The following is a 15,176-nucleotide window of genomic DNA, read 5'->3' on the forward strand; positions in this document are numbered from 1 at the left end:
GCTTCAGCTAAGCTAAGGTAACGTGAATGTAGGCAAACGTTGACTTTGCAATTTAATTTTCTGTAGAATCATAAACATGACACATTTAGACCATGATAAAGCCGTAACACCTGTATTTACCTGCACAAGATGGACACAAAATGATTTAAATCACCTAAGTTAATAATGATAACTACTAAATTGAGGAAAAGTTGGACACACACTCTTGCTACTAAAAATAAATTAACAAAAACAACTTTAACCAGTGTAAGAATAAATTAGAATTGAAACTTTTTATGTTGAAACCAAAGGGTAACAGAAATTTGTCGTTAAATAACGTTTTATAATTTGTAATGTAGTTGTTATTAAGCTGGTTGAACTGGTGGCTAAGTTGCAGTCCAGTTGAAACCAGCTTGTGTCCTTCAGGGCCCTATTCTACGGGCGCTCAGTTCAGCGAGATAGCCTTGGAGCTACCTCGCTGAACTGAGCGCCGTAGCCGGCGGTCTCGCTACACGATTTTACGACGCTGGTTATCAACCTCATAAGTTGATCCAGCTTGGCAATGAGCGCGTGCACGCATATAAGGCGGAGCCCGCTGCATCTGACCAATCGCGAACATGGAGCAGTCTGGAGCGTCAGAGCAGGCCAGAGAGAGAAGGAGCGCATACTTCACACAGGAGGAGCAGGAGGTGATCATGAGGAAGTATGACGAGGTGAAACATGTAATTAACGTTAAAAGCACGGAAAAGCCGCTGCCAAAGCACGGAAGGAGTGCTGGCAGAACATTGCTGACAGTCAAAATGTGTAAGTGCAGTGCAAAAAAAATCTTTTGTGCCATTATCATCCTGAAATAGCACTGTTCACCATGCACTTTTACTGTAACATGCAACATACCTAGATGAGTTTATTCATTTGTTCATTCCTATCGTGTTAACATTTTTTGTGTGATATGTAGCCCTACATGAATTTCTGTCACAATTCTAATATGGGCAATAAAATATTGTCATGGAACAGAAGTGTTGGCATTGAAGATCTTATTACGGCAATGAGAGTTCTTCATTCCCTTTAACTACCTGTAGAAAGTGTCATGTACTATCAACTCCTCCCTGGAAAACCGGTACCTTTCAGAAAGGTGGTCATCCGAAAAAGAGAGTGGGTCGGTGCGGTCCCCGAAAACTCTTGCGTGCTGGGGTGCTCCTCGGACAATGCGAGCTACGATGTCCATGGGATCCTCTAAGAACGGACAAGAAATTTTTTCGTGAGGGCTCATTGGTCAGTGGGCAGGGTTTTTATAGTCCGCGAGTTCAATCTGGAACCTAACCTGCCCCGGGGCAGGTTAGTCGTTCAGCGTATGTTGCCATGGAGACTCGCCTTGCTGAGGAGTGATCCCGTGTCGCAGAACAGGGAATCCGGAACTTATCCTCAAAGCTACCTAGGCAGTAATCCTGCTTCGTAGAACAGGGCCCTGGTTGTAGTGGAGAAACTACCAGTAAAGTTCAGACTAGGCACTAGTTGAAGGTGTATCAGCAGGCTTATGCTGATGTGTAGACTAGAACACCACATGAGACCACAAAGCAGAGTACATGGGGTAGAAAAAACCTCAGAGAGGTTGATACACTCAATGTTTTCTTTCCTTTTCTTTTCAGCAGCATACAGGCAGAACAACAGGAGCTACACTGATGAGTATGGGTTTGTTTCCTTTGCTGTGTATCTTTTCACTTAATGATAATTCCTCTCAGTTTCTGGCAAAAACACGGTCTCTAGATTGAGGAAAATGAAGGGAGAGAGTTTGTCTTCTCCAAGGAACATCACAATATCTTGATCCATCTAAAACACAAAAGCAGATCAAATGTCATACTCACCCACTGGGTTAACGGGTCTAGACCTGTTACTGTTTTTGGAAAGTGTCTTGAGATAACATTTTATATGATTTGGCGCTATACAAATAAAGACTGATTGATTGATTGATTGATTGATTGATTGATTGATTGATTGATTGATTGATTGATACTGGTAACCATCACACCTCTAGAAAAAGAAGGCTCTAAAAGTGCTCTTTACAGAAAGATTGAGATCTATGAATTAACATTTGACTCTGGAGAACACTTTTCTTATGCGACTTTTCTCCCCCATATCCAGAGGTGGTGATAATAAGTTACATTTACTCCAGTACAATTATTTGAGTAACTTTTCCGATAAATTGTACTTTAAATGCAATTACCTTTTACCTCTCTTGAGTAAAAATATTTGAAAGAACCAATACTTTAACTTGAGTAATTTTTCTACTCTACCCTCCTGTACCTGTCATGAACCTTTCTATTTAAAAAATACAGAAGGAACCTTTTAGAAGAGGAAATACTCATTTTATTTGTATGAAATTAGTCAATATTGCCACCTTGTGACCATTGGCGACAACATGTTACTGTACAGCTCATTTAAAATCTGCTTCACATTTTACTTATTTCACATCAATGTTACACTAAAAAAAAAAAAAAAAAAAACACATTAGAAAACTGTGAGAACTATCTCACACCAGTTGAAACTTCTGTTTAAATAAAACAACTACATGGCTACATGTAGTTGAGCGATGAGTGTTTGAAGTTTCTTTTTATTTCTGTAATAAAAATGTAATGTATGTATATTATTGTTATGTATTTGTGAGTGTTCAACATTGTATATTCTTATTATTCTTTTTTTTTTTTTTAGAAAACCCACACCCATCACTGTAGCTCCAATTGTTCTGCCTGTGTGCTACTGAAAAGGAAAGAAAACATTGAGCGTCTTAACCCTAATGTGTCATGAACTAAAGCACAGAAAGGGCAGACACAAGTGCAGTCGGTACACAGATTGGCAGTCCAAAACAGGCAGAGGTAACAGGCAGATGTGAGGCAAAAGGTGTGGTCAAAAAAGGCAGGCAAGGTTCAAAACACGGCAAGACTATAGCGGTGTCCCAATTCAGGGGCTGCAGCCTAAGGAGGCTGGATTTGAAGACCGATTACGTCACAGCGATGCATCGGAGGCTGTTCCAATCTAAAGCTCCTCCAAATGCGGCTGACGAATCCGTCCTTCGTTTTGGGGGCGGCGATGGACGGATTCGGTGAAACCTTCATAGCCTCACATATCCCAAGATTCATTGGGCATGAACGCTGAAGATGATGGACACGGCCAAACTCCAAAAGGAGTCCTGTTTTATCCAAATGTGAAGGATATCTGGCAACAACTATGTGATTATGTTTCTAAAACATCAAAGAATATTTTGTTTTACTGTGTGAAAATGTGTTGTTTGGGCTCTTTTCAGGTAATATACTGACGAAAAACAGTTCTTTCTAAATCTTTTCAGTATTATATAAAAATAAGTTCATAAATGTAAATTCTCTGGGGGAAAAAACTTACAGGAAATTCAAAAAAAGACATTAAATCATTTCAGCAGCTTGTATTTTATACTTTTTTTTATCTATCATCCCCCAGCACTTGATCAAATGTTGAAAATGTACGTTGTTGCCTTACTCTCATGTAAATGGTGGTTCTATACTCTATCAATTAAGAAAATGATAATAATAATAATAATAATAATAATAATAATAATAATAATAATAATAATAATAATGCAAAGTAAAAAAATAAAGGAAAATTCATCCTGTTTTAAATGTGAGGTTTTGGTTTACGTGAGTTTGAAAGCAATGTAAGCCTGACAGGTGAGGGCGGCGCTGTGTGACGTCAAGGGTGACGTCAAGGGTGACGTCAAGGGTGACAAACAGGAAATGCCTCGTAGACCAGACCGTCTCAATTCAGTTTGGCCTTTGCGGTCTACACAGGCTACGAAGGCCAGGTCCTCCGAATACTACAGCCTACGGAGGCTGCAGCCCCTGAATTGAGACACTGCCTAGAACTATGACAGAAAGGCTGGGACCAAGACTGTGGGATACGACAAACTGGCAACAAGATAGTGGGAGACATGAGGGTAAATAGGAGAGGTAATGAAGGTAATGGGAAACAGGTGGGGAGGAACAATCTGGAAGGAGGTGAGACCAGATGGGGGCAGGGCAGACAAGAACACATCTAAAACAGAGACAAAGGTTAGTGACTTCAAAATAAAAGCATGACATGAATGTGCAGAAATGAATAAAACTATACAGACATGACAGTAGCCCCCCCCTTCCAATCCACCAAGTACTGGAGGCCTCGGCCTCAACGACATACAGCCAGGAGCTTCCTAACAGTGAAGACAAGGTCACCATTCACAAACAGGGGCGGACCAATGAACCTGGAAAACGAGCTTCCAGGTTTCCACCCAAAGTGGCAGGTCCTTTGTAGACAGCCAGACCTTCTGCCCTGTAGCATACACCGGAGCTGGCATCCTCCTGCGATCCGTAGCTGCCTTATAGGTGGTAGAAGACTTGAAGAGGACCTGGCGAGCTCGCTCCCTGCAGCGCCTGACCAGGGCCAAAGTGGACGGTACAGAGGACTCATTGTCTATGGAAGGAAACAGAGAAGGTTGATGACCATGAACATTATAGAAGGGGGAAAAACCAGAGGAGGCTGAAGGTAAAGTGTTGTGCGCTAGCTCCACCCAAGCCAACTTCTCGGACCAGGAGTCAGGGTTCTGGGAGGCAGTGATGCAGAGCCCATTTCCATCTCCTGATTGATTCGCTCACTATGACCATTAGTTTGAGGATGAAACCCAGAGAAGAGGCTGACAGAAGACCCCAGCAACCTGCAGAACTCCTTCCAAAAGTGGGAAGCGAACTGTGGCCCTCTGTCAATGTCCTGAGGAAACCCATGAATCCTGAACACATTATTAATCATTACCTTGGCCGTTTCCTTGGCTGAGGGAAGCATTTTAGACAGTCTATCAACAACAGTGAGTACTATAGTGTTACCATTAGATAGTGAGGCCTCAACAATACGTGTGGGCCCTGATGGGAAACCTTGTGAGTGACACACACAGAAGAGGCATTGACATAATCTATAGCATTTCTGTTCATGTTGGGCCGCCAGAAACACTGTTGAACAACAAATAGAGTCTTCAGAGCCCCTGGGTGACATGAAACCTTATTGGACTCAAGGTTCAAGGTTCAAGGTGTCTTTATTGTCCCCATGGAGCAAATTTCTCTACAGTCAGCAGTACAACACACACAGTCACAGCAACATCTCACACAGAGGACAATAATAAAATAAATAGAATGCGAAAAAACAGAGTGGTAAGTCACTTATTAAGAAGACCTATGGCAACAGGGACAAAAGAATGCTTAAGTCTGTTAGTCCTGCATCTTGGCAGGATGTACCTGCAGCCTGATGGAAGCAGCACAAACTCACTAACCAAGGGGTAGCTCTGGTCAGTGAGGAGTGAGCGGGCCTTACTTAGGGTCCTGAGCTTTTGCACATCAGAGAGATCGTTTAGGTCAGTGCCTGCAATTTTGCTGCACACTCTCACTATGCCCTGCAGTCTGCAATTAGACCAGGATCTAGGCTGTGGAAGTCCATCAATCTTTCTGCTAAAATGTGTGGCTGTATGCAGTTAAAAGCAGATGAAAAATCAATAAATAAAAGACGGGCAAAAGTCTTGGCTCCCTCAAGATGAGTCAAGACAAGATTCAAAAGAGTGGCTAAAGCATCTTCAACACCTCTGCCTGATCTATAAGCGAATTGCAGTGGGTCCAGGTTGTCTTGAACACAGGTCAAAAGCATTTCCTTGACAATTTTCTGGAATGATTTCATAACTAAAGAAGTTAAAGCCACAGGTCTGAAATCATTTAGTGATTCAGGGGATGCAGATTTGGGAACTGGGACAATAATGGAGTCCTTCCAAAGTGAGGGGACCTTATGAAGCTGAAGGGACATTGAAAAAAGAAAAGTAAATATGTCTGCCAGCTGATCAGCACAGTTCTTGAGAACACGCCCTCCAATGCTATCCGGGCCAGGGCTTTTTCTTTCCTTGACTCCCCGGAAAAGTTTACACACTTTGCCCCTGTCAACAACATTATTCTGTGAGGAGACAACACATTTAAAAACTGACAGTTCCTCACTAAAATTACAGTTGTTAAAACAATCATAAAAATTGTTCAGTTCATTTGAGAACACCAGATCAGGCATTCTATCAAGGGAGACATGGCTCTTCCTAGATTGCATCCCCATCATTGATCTGACCCCCTCCCATGCAGGCTGAGAGCTACCTGCTCTTAGCATGCTCTCAACCTTGTCCTTGTATCTGCATTTAGCAATTTTAAGCTCCTTCTTAAGCTGTTTTTGAAGCTCCTTATATCTAGCAGTGTTACCCTGATTAAAGCAAATGTTCCTTTGATTAATTACTGTTTTGACACTTTTAGTCACCCACGGCTTATTATTGGGATAGAGGAAAATTTCCTTCTTTGGGATGATGGAAGTCTCACAAAAAGAAACATATGATGAGACAACATCAGTTAAATCATCAATATCCTCGCAAACATTTATGAACAAATCCCAGTCTGTGTTTTGGAAACAGTCCTGGAGGCAGTGGATTGATTTCGCTGACCAAACCGGAACCAATCTTCTCTCCAGCTTGTTCCTCTTCAGGACGAATTTGTAAGACGGAACCAAATAAACGATGTTGTGATCGGACACACGTCCGAAATGGCATACTAACGTACTACATACTACATGGTCGTTGTGTATATACTGTATACTACATACTATAAGTATGATTAGAGTGCCAACCGTTTACACCGTAGTATACTACTCGGTTTCCCATGATGCATTTCAAAACCTCCGATTACAAAAATTGGAAGCACACGTAAGTCTATGGAAGCACACCAGGCTATCAAATATCTCTGTTGATTCGCCACATTTGAAAGTTTTAAGAACATTTTAGGCGAGAAAGTCATCACGTAGAAAACCAAAATGTGGTCATTTGGGCAATAAAACGCACGGATACAAATTTTATTTCGACATTTCGGACATTCTGTTAAGCGCGCCAATATGCTATCGAAGAAACTTCCGGTCCGCTCCAAAACAAGAGCCCAATTTACAAAAGCGTTAAAGAACTTAAAGGAGATAAACGGGTGCTTTTATTTTGAAAACAAGAAGTTCGCTAGTGGATGATTTTTAGCTAACACCGGTCTCAAGACGAATTCATCTCTCTCCAAAAAATTAAAAAATGTTTACTGCTCGCAGACACCGAAGACGATCCGTCCGTCGCCTCAGGCACTTTATTTCTTTGTACTTACGTTTAGGTTTCCCTGTAGAGCTAAGTCCATTCTAGTCGCTTCTCATCTTGTCATCTCATGAATTTACGTTTGTAAATACGGGGCTCGCAATGCATTATGGGGCGTGTCAGTACGACTAGTATGCCCACCTCCCATACTAAAAATTTTTACCGATATAGTATACATCCGGGTATTTCTCGCGCACACAATCTTTTCATACTATTTAATGTGAACGCACTACATACTATTTTTGACGTCACACTTAGTATGAGTAGTACGTTAGTATGCCATTTCGGACACAGCCAGTGACATATATAAAGGCTAGATGGCTCATGGGACTTTCGCCGGCGTCGTCACTGGTTGGCCATCTTACCTAGGGAGACTTCTCCGGAGCGCTCTACAGTAGTGGATGGAAGGTGAGCGACTTACACAAACCAAATACACTTAACTTGCTGAATTCTTGACAGATTTGCAAACGGTTTGGTTTATTAAAAACCTTTTTAGCGTGGCTATGATTCAAGCCGTGCAGACCTGTTGAAATTGCCGTTTTCTTTTCGAAAATCGCTGCACAGTTGTGTGTTTATTACAGCTATTAGCAGGGCTGCAATCTGTGAGTTGCAATTATTATACGGGTTTCTGTGAGACCAATAATAATTTATTGACAACAACACATTTTGTCTTAATGACAATTTGTGTGGATGCAGTTGGGTATTAGCTAGCAAAGAAACGAGGTTGTAAATGAGACGCGTGAGCCACTTGGACTATCACAAAGTAACCTGACTAAATTCTATACACATGGGAAAGGCATTACTCATTTGTTTTAACATGGTTATGTTAATGTTAATTATGTTATTTTAACATGACAAGCTGTTTCATTAGTGAAATATATCCTAGATTTAGATTCATTGTGATACAGTAACTGGCTGGCTTTCTGTTTGCAAAAATACCCCCCTACAGTACAAGATGGCACACTTTTGTGCAGCATATGGATGCTCAAACGAATGTTCCTTCAAAACCAGAGCCGGTGGAATCACCTTTCACAAGAAATGACTTGAGGGACATATTTAGGATAATTGTTGCTAACTTAGTGGATTTGTACTTGTATAATACAAGTTATTTTGACCCTGACGTTTTAGAAATGTTTCTACCATTTGTTTACATAATAATCATTGAATATTTCTTTTTCACATTTCTTTTAACATGTTACTATTATTTAAGGTTTCATAATGGCATTCAAGCATAGGCTACACAAATTACCCCAACAATTTCATAATTTAGCTCTGTATTTTTGTTCTTACCATTAATGTTAAAGGTAAGAAGGGTGTAAAATGTTGTCAATAATTTATATATCTTGGTATCTTCTCATGTTTTTAAGGTTTCCCCAAAACGCAGAGAAGAGGAGACAGTGGGAACTTGCTCTAAGAAGGAACGGTTTTGTTGCATGAAAAAACAGCAAACTGTGCAGCAAACATTTCAGGAGTGAGGATTTTGACAGGACAGGGCAGACTGTCCGGCTTAAGGCTGTTGTTGTGCCAGCCATTTTCAACTTCCCTGCTCATCTCCAAAGGGTATGTGTATCAATTGCCAACAAGAATATGTGCTATACGTGTTGTCATGATTTTTGCAAGTTTAGGAATACATTAAGTGTTGTGCATTAAGGACATTTTAATATGTAACTGTATATTTTAGCCGGTAGCAACAAGATGCACTGCTGCCTCTAGAAGGTGGTAATATGTGTAAAAGGATTGAGAACCACAGGCTGTCACTTGCTCATGTCACTCATACACTTTTATGAATAAACATGTGCAAACTACAACAAGGTGTAGGAAACCTATACAATCAAAACTGACATTTTTGTCGAGAGACCCAAAAATTAACTTCGCCTTTAGCCAAGACAATCTATTTAAATCAATGTATTAAAAGAACACTGATTTGGGTTTTATTTTGTAGATTTAAAGAACATAACTTTGTATTGAACACAGCACTGACAGGTGAACATAAATTGTTAAAAAGTTACTGTTATTACTGTCCTCATTATTATTATTATATTTTTCCAAAACCTCAGACAGCCACTGGAGAGAGGAGAAAGAGCCTGAAGAGGAAGGCCCCTGACCACCTGTATGCATTGCCTTTCTGCCCCAAGGGTATAAAGACCAAACTCGATGCAGCCTTGGCAATAGTGCGGAAACTGCAGCGGGAGAAGAGCAATGCCTTGGCGAGGGAGAGGAGGGCAAAGAAAAACAGTTGAATTGTTTTGTAATTGTGCACACCTGTTAATAAAAGTAACCTTGATGTCATGTTACTAAATGTGTTTATTTAAAATGTATAATAAAATATATGTAGGGGAGAACAGGTAAGATGAATGAACCATCCTCTTGATCTTTAAAACTTTACACGAGTTGTCACGAGTTGTCACGAGACCCTAGAATAAGAACACAAACATTATTTCCAACTGGCTGTAGAATTCTTTGACTTTTGTGGTATGATTATTTTGAGGCTAAAGCAAATAGACCCAGGTCTAAAGTTATACATTAAGCATGTTAGTGATATTCAACGTATAGAACTATGTGAATCATTTAGCAAAAGATCATTCTGAATCATTAAATGAATTAGGTTTTATCAAACTGATGGTCATGGGGCAAGATGAACCAAAAGCCTTGGGGTAAATTGAACCAATATGAATCACATATAATGTCCATACATTATTTCTTCAGTTTAAGTTTAAAATATCATGTGGGTCAACTTACCCCTTTATATTTAATAAATGTATTAATTAGAAATATAAAATATCAAACTATTAAATGTTTAACATAAACACTGACGTTTAATTTCACTGTGTGTATGTGTACAGCCATGGCAGGTAATGCTCTACTATCTACTTTTTTAATTTAACATGAAAGTTCATGGTTATAATCATCCGTAAATATGCAGTAGCATAACTACATCTCTGACGTTTAAAACAAATCAAACCGTTTAAAAATCGGATGAAAATTGAGCAAGTTATAGTTAATTCAATAGTACATGCTCCATAGGCATTAATGTTATCAGTGAGCCAGCAGCCCCAAGGTAAGATGGCCGCCGCGTAGCGACGTCAGCCCTCATTGGCTTACAGCGTCTGTAAGCTATCTAGCCTTTAGATATATCTATGATCGGACATACCGAGTGGAGCTCTGCTGAAAGACTTATATGCTCCTTTAATGGATCCGAAGCAAAGGTCCAGACACTTTCCATGTCGAGTGGGACACGTCACATATTGGTAAAAGTTACCCAAGGACTTTGACGGTTTACAGTGATTGAAATCACCCAAAATAAGATGCGGTGCATCCGGCCCTAACCCCTGCAGCCGCTGCACTGTTTTTAGCATAGCCTGAGTGGCTACATCATCATTAGCCTTAGGGTGAACATAAACAACAGTAATAAATAACTGTGGAAATTCCCTGGGGAGATAGAACGGTCGCAGTGACACAGACAATAGTTCAATGTCTTTAGTGCACAGTGTCTCCCTGAAAATCACCGTTTTGCACCAGTTTTTATTGACGTAGAGGCACACATCCCCGCCGAGTGACTTGCCGGTCGCTGCGGGGTCTCTGTCAAGGCGGAAGGGAACTCCAAATCCGTCAATCTCCAGCTCTGACTGTGGGTCTTGCTCCTTATGCCACGTCTCTGTGAGGGCCAGGATGCATGTGTCCCTGTACTCTGCCAGGTACTTGACGTTACCCTGAAGCTCATCCACTTTATTCCGAAGCGACTGAACATTGGCCAGGATGACAGTGGGTAGAGGTATCCGACAGTGGCCCTGCCACTTGAGTCTCTGCCGCAATCTGCCGCGTTTCCCTCTTCCTCGCACGCCTCGGCCCGTCCCGCTCCGGTTCTCCGTCAGGGGAATCAGCCGGTTGATGTCCGGGGGAATAGCTGTCGAGGGATCTACGGTGCCCATCCCGGACTCACGAAGCAGGAGTAAGAAGTCACGGCTATACTGGTAAGGTCTACCACTCTCACATGCTCCAAGTAAAAGGTGGAATAAAAGTATTAAAATGAAAATAATGCCCCCCCCCCCCCACACACACACACACACACACACACACACACACACACACACACACTGGGGTGATTCCCTGCTGCCATTGTCTTTCACAAGTAGTTAAAAGAATTTGTAAAAGGAGTAAATAAAACACTTAAAACAAAGCCAAACAAACGAGCATCTCACACACTGCTGCTGCGTGTCGCCATAACCAGCGCCACCAGGTGCTAAGAATGTGGGTCATGCTAAGAATGAACTCAATCACCTCCCCCCTCAGAGAATCAACCACAAACAGCTTATTCACTGGACAATCAAGGTTGACAGGAATGTTCTCAGATGCCACTATAACTTTGCTCTTGATTCCCCATGTAAATGCAGAGATGAAGCAGGACTTGGGGAGAATGGGCTTAGGTTCAGTGACCTGGTCAGGGGGGTCGAATTTGTGAGACAGGGAATCTGGCTTAACACTCTTGGATCGGGGCGGTATGAGAGTATAAAGTTGAAACCGCTAAAGAAAATGGCCCAACAAGCCTCGCCTTCAGCCTCTTGGCAGTTTTCAAACACTCAAGATTTTTGTGATCAGTCCATATCTGGAATGATGCCTAAGCTGCCACTTCTCCAGAGCCACCTTCACTGCCAGCAACTTGCAGTCCCCAGTGTCATAATTGCATTCAGACGTGGATAGTTTCTTGGACAAAAAGGCACAAGGATGCATCTTACCGTCCTTAGGGTTAACTTGGGAGAGGATAGCCCCAATGCCCAGATCAGAGGCGTCAACCTCAACCACGGACTGCTGGCAGGGGTCCGTGGGCAGAGCCAGCCCTAACCAATTTGGTGCCCTAGGCAAGATTTCATCTGGTGCACCTTGTATTCACCAATAACAATTTTTACAAACTTAAAGAAAACTATCATTTTAGCCATTTTAGTGACTTTATTTTTATAAACAAAAAACCTGAAAATAAAAACTTTAATGTTTACTGACTAAGACTCAGTAAACAGGCAGGCAAAGATCCAAAAACACACCAAGGTAACACGAGGAAAAACGCTGGAACGAACTGACTGAAGGGACAAGACAAACTGGCACAGAAGGGAGGTTAGACTGGGTAGAAATACACACTGGAAGAGAGCGGTAAACAAGAAATGCAAACCGCTCCTTGTCTTGCAACACCAAACCACGACAAACCATTCTTGTTGTATGTATCAAAATACACACTGGAAGAGAGCGGTTAACAAGACACAGGTGTGACACAATAAGGTAATCAGGGGCGAGGTGACACAGGAAGGCAGGAAGTCACAAGGCCTGAAACAAGAGACAAGAGTGAGACCAGAACAATTAACAAGACAAGATACATGGGGAGAAATGTAAAAACACTTAACCCGGAGATGTGACAGGCAATGCCCTTGAATACTGACTTACATTATGTAGCTACATCACCTTGTCCTCTGCCATTCTTGCCAGGTCCTCCTCAGAAACAGACATTTCTCTGTAGCTTAAAGGTAGGGTAGGTCAGATTGAGCGAGCTGCAGCACTTAGGTGAATTTTCAAATGATACAACTGAAGCAACCCCACCCCCTCCCTCCAGGCTTCACCCGGAACCACGCCTCCTGAACCACATGAACACGCAGAGGCAGACGACAGCTGGAAGCTGAGTACAGGTAGTGGTGGAGAGCTAACTTCAATCAATCAATCAATCAATCTTTATTTGTATAGCGCCAAATCATAACAAATGTTATTTCAAGACACTTAACAAAAACATTTACAAGTCTAGACCTGTAAATGTTAATAAAATATATTAGCAGAAACCCAACATCAAGACAAGATAAGGAGTCTTATCTTATCTTAATCCACCATGAGTACAGGACTTTGCAGCATTTAGCAAGTTACAATGGCAAGGAAAAACTTCCCTTTAACAGGCAGAAACCTCGGACAGAATCAGACTCATGTTAGACACAGAAAATATACCATCAGGTGCTGTGTTATTTGGGATGAATGTACAGCAGATGATGACATTTTTGGGAATGACGGGTTACAGTTCTGACTGGAATGAGGACTATGCTGAAAAAACTTCTCCATTGAGAGAAATGATCAAAGCAGCAGGTAATGTATCTTTGAAAGCTCAGTTGAAATGGACGAGCGAAGCAATGACGGCATTCGAAACACTAAAACAAGAAATGCAAACCGCTCCTTGTCTTGCAACACCAAACCACGACAAACCATTCTTGTTGTATGTATCAAACAGAGCAGACATGTATGCAACAGCTGTGTTAATGCAGGAAACATGCTGTGGTCGTCATACTACAGTACAAAACTTGACAATGTGGTTGAGGGGTGGCTGCCATTTTATCAGGGCCTAGCTGCAGTGCATTTTGCATATGAAAAAGCATCCACAATAACAATGGGGTATCCAGTTACTATTCTCACTCATCACAAAATCAGTCAGTTGATAAACCAAGGGAAGTTCGTTGTAACTCAGTTGCGCTGTTTGCAGTATACACCGTTGTTGTCGTATCCAGATATAACAATAAAGAGATGTCAGACAACAAATCCAGCAAACGTGATTCCTCTAGAAACTGAGGGTGACCCTTATGAGTGCATCGCCGAAACAATGAGATACACAAAACTCAGACCTGACCTTGAGTCCACACCAATAATCTGTGAAGATGTGACATACTTTGTTGATGGTTCCTGTTACCGAGACCACCTAGGAAATCATGCAGGGTTTGCGGTAGTGAGACAAGAAGCTAACAAGTTTGTTACAGAAAAAGCTGAAGGTTGTGCTCAACCATGTTCAGCACAGCTGGCTGAATTAAAAGCATTGACTGTAGTCTGTAAATTAGCACAGGGGAAAGTAGCTAATGTATGCACTGTCTCAGCATATGCGCACGGAGTTTGCCATCTTTTTGGTTCATTGTGGAGACAAAGAGGATTCAGAAGAACAGATGGTAGTCCAATACAGCATGGTAACCAGATAAGTGAATTGATGTCGGCAATGATGTTGCCATCCAAACTTGCAATCATTAGGTGTCAAGCTCATTATAAAGGTAACGATGTAGTGATAAAAGGAAAAAATGCAGCCAATGAGGCTGCCAAAGCAGCATCCAAGTGCGAAGCAGCCATCTTGGCTCCTGAGATCTCACTTGAACCAACAGTCACTCCTGAAGACATTGTGCTAATACAAAAAGAGGCAAGTGAAACAGAACAAAACTTGTGGCGACAAAGAGGGGCGACAACAGATGAAAAAGCCTTATGGAGATCCCATGAAGGACTGTTGGTCGCACCAGTGCCCCTGTTAACCATTTTAATCTCCGAAGTACACAGTGCAGACCACTGTGGAAGGCGGGAAGTATTAAAAAAGGTAAGACAACAGGGATATTGGCAGTGATGGGCAAGCTACTTGGAAAATGTAGCAAGTTAAGCTACAAGTTCATTTTGATAAACTATAGCTTCACTACAGCAAAAGCTAACCCAGAGAAATGTAGCAAGTTAAGCTACAAGCTACAGTGCAGAAGTAGCTGGCTACAGTCCCACTACTTTTTTTTTTTTTTTTTTACAACCAAACAAATAGGCAGTTAAAAATATACAGTTTGATTGTTTATCAAATGATCAGCTTGTCATCAAGCTCTGCTCGAGCCTGATAATGTGTCATTCATTTGAATCAGGTGTGCTGGAGTGGGGTAACATCCAAAACATGCAGGGCAGGGGTCCTCCAGGACCAGGGTTGGGTAACACTGATCTTGAGGAATGAAATCATCTCTACATATTTCAGGCAAAAGTAATAATTTAGACTTAGATGTCTTTCCTTTGTTCTAGGGATTTGGTTCTCATGCAAATAATATTCATACATAGCCCAGAGAAATTACATACATACACAGTTTGCCTTTTCTTTCCCTGACCACCCATACAATGTTGTTCATTTTTTTGCACGATTCTGTTGAATACACAAAATCTCTCACTTTTTTTTTTTAAATTCTGAAGACTATACATTTAAAAGGCA

At 41.5% G+C, this 15,176-nt stretch overlaps 1 long non-coding RNA gene across 1 annotated transcript; it reads left to right on the plus strand.

The window, feature by feature from the left end:
- Window positions 1-7,366: 7,366 nt before the first annotated feature.
- On the plus strand, window positions 7,367-9,479 carry LOC141795409 (uncharacterized). The gene is made up of 3 exons (XR_012598597.1): window positions 7,367-7,576; window positions 8,536-8,728; window positions 9,226-9,479. It is a non-coding gene; the product is annotated as an uncharacterized LOC141795409 (long non-coding RNA).
- Window positions 9,480-15,176: the final 5,697 nt, after the last annotated feature.

The sequence above is a fragment of the Halichoeres trimaculatus genome, unplaced genomic scaffold (genome assembly GCF_033239565.1).
Source record: "Halichoeres trimaculatus isolate MK-OKI-2021-1 unplaced genomic scaffold, fHalTri1.1 fHalTri1_scaffold_8, whole genome shotgun sequence".
Taxonomy (NCBI): Eukaryota; Metazoa; Chordata; class Actinopteri; order Labriformes; family Labridae; genus Halichoeres; species Halichoeres trimaculatus.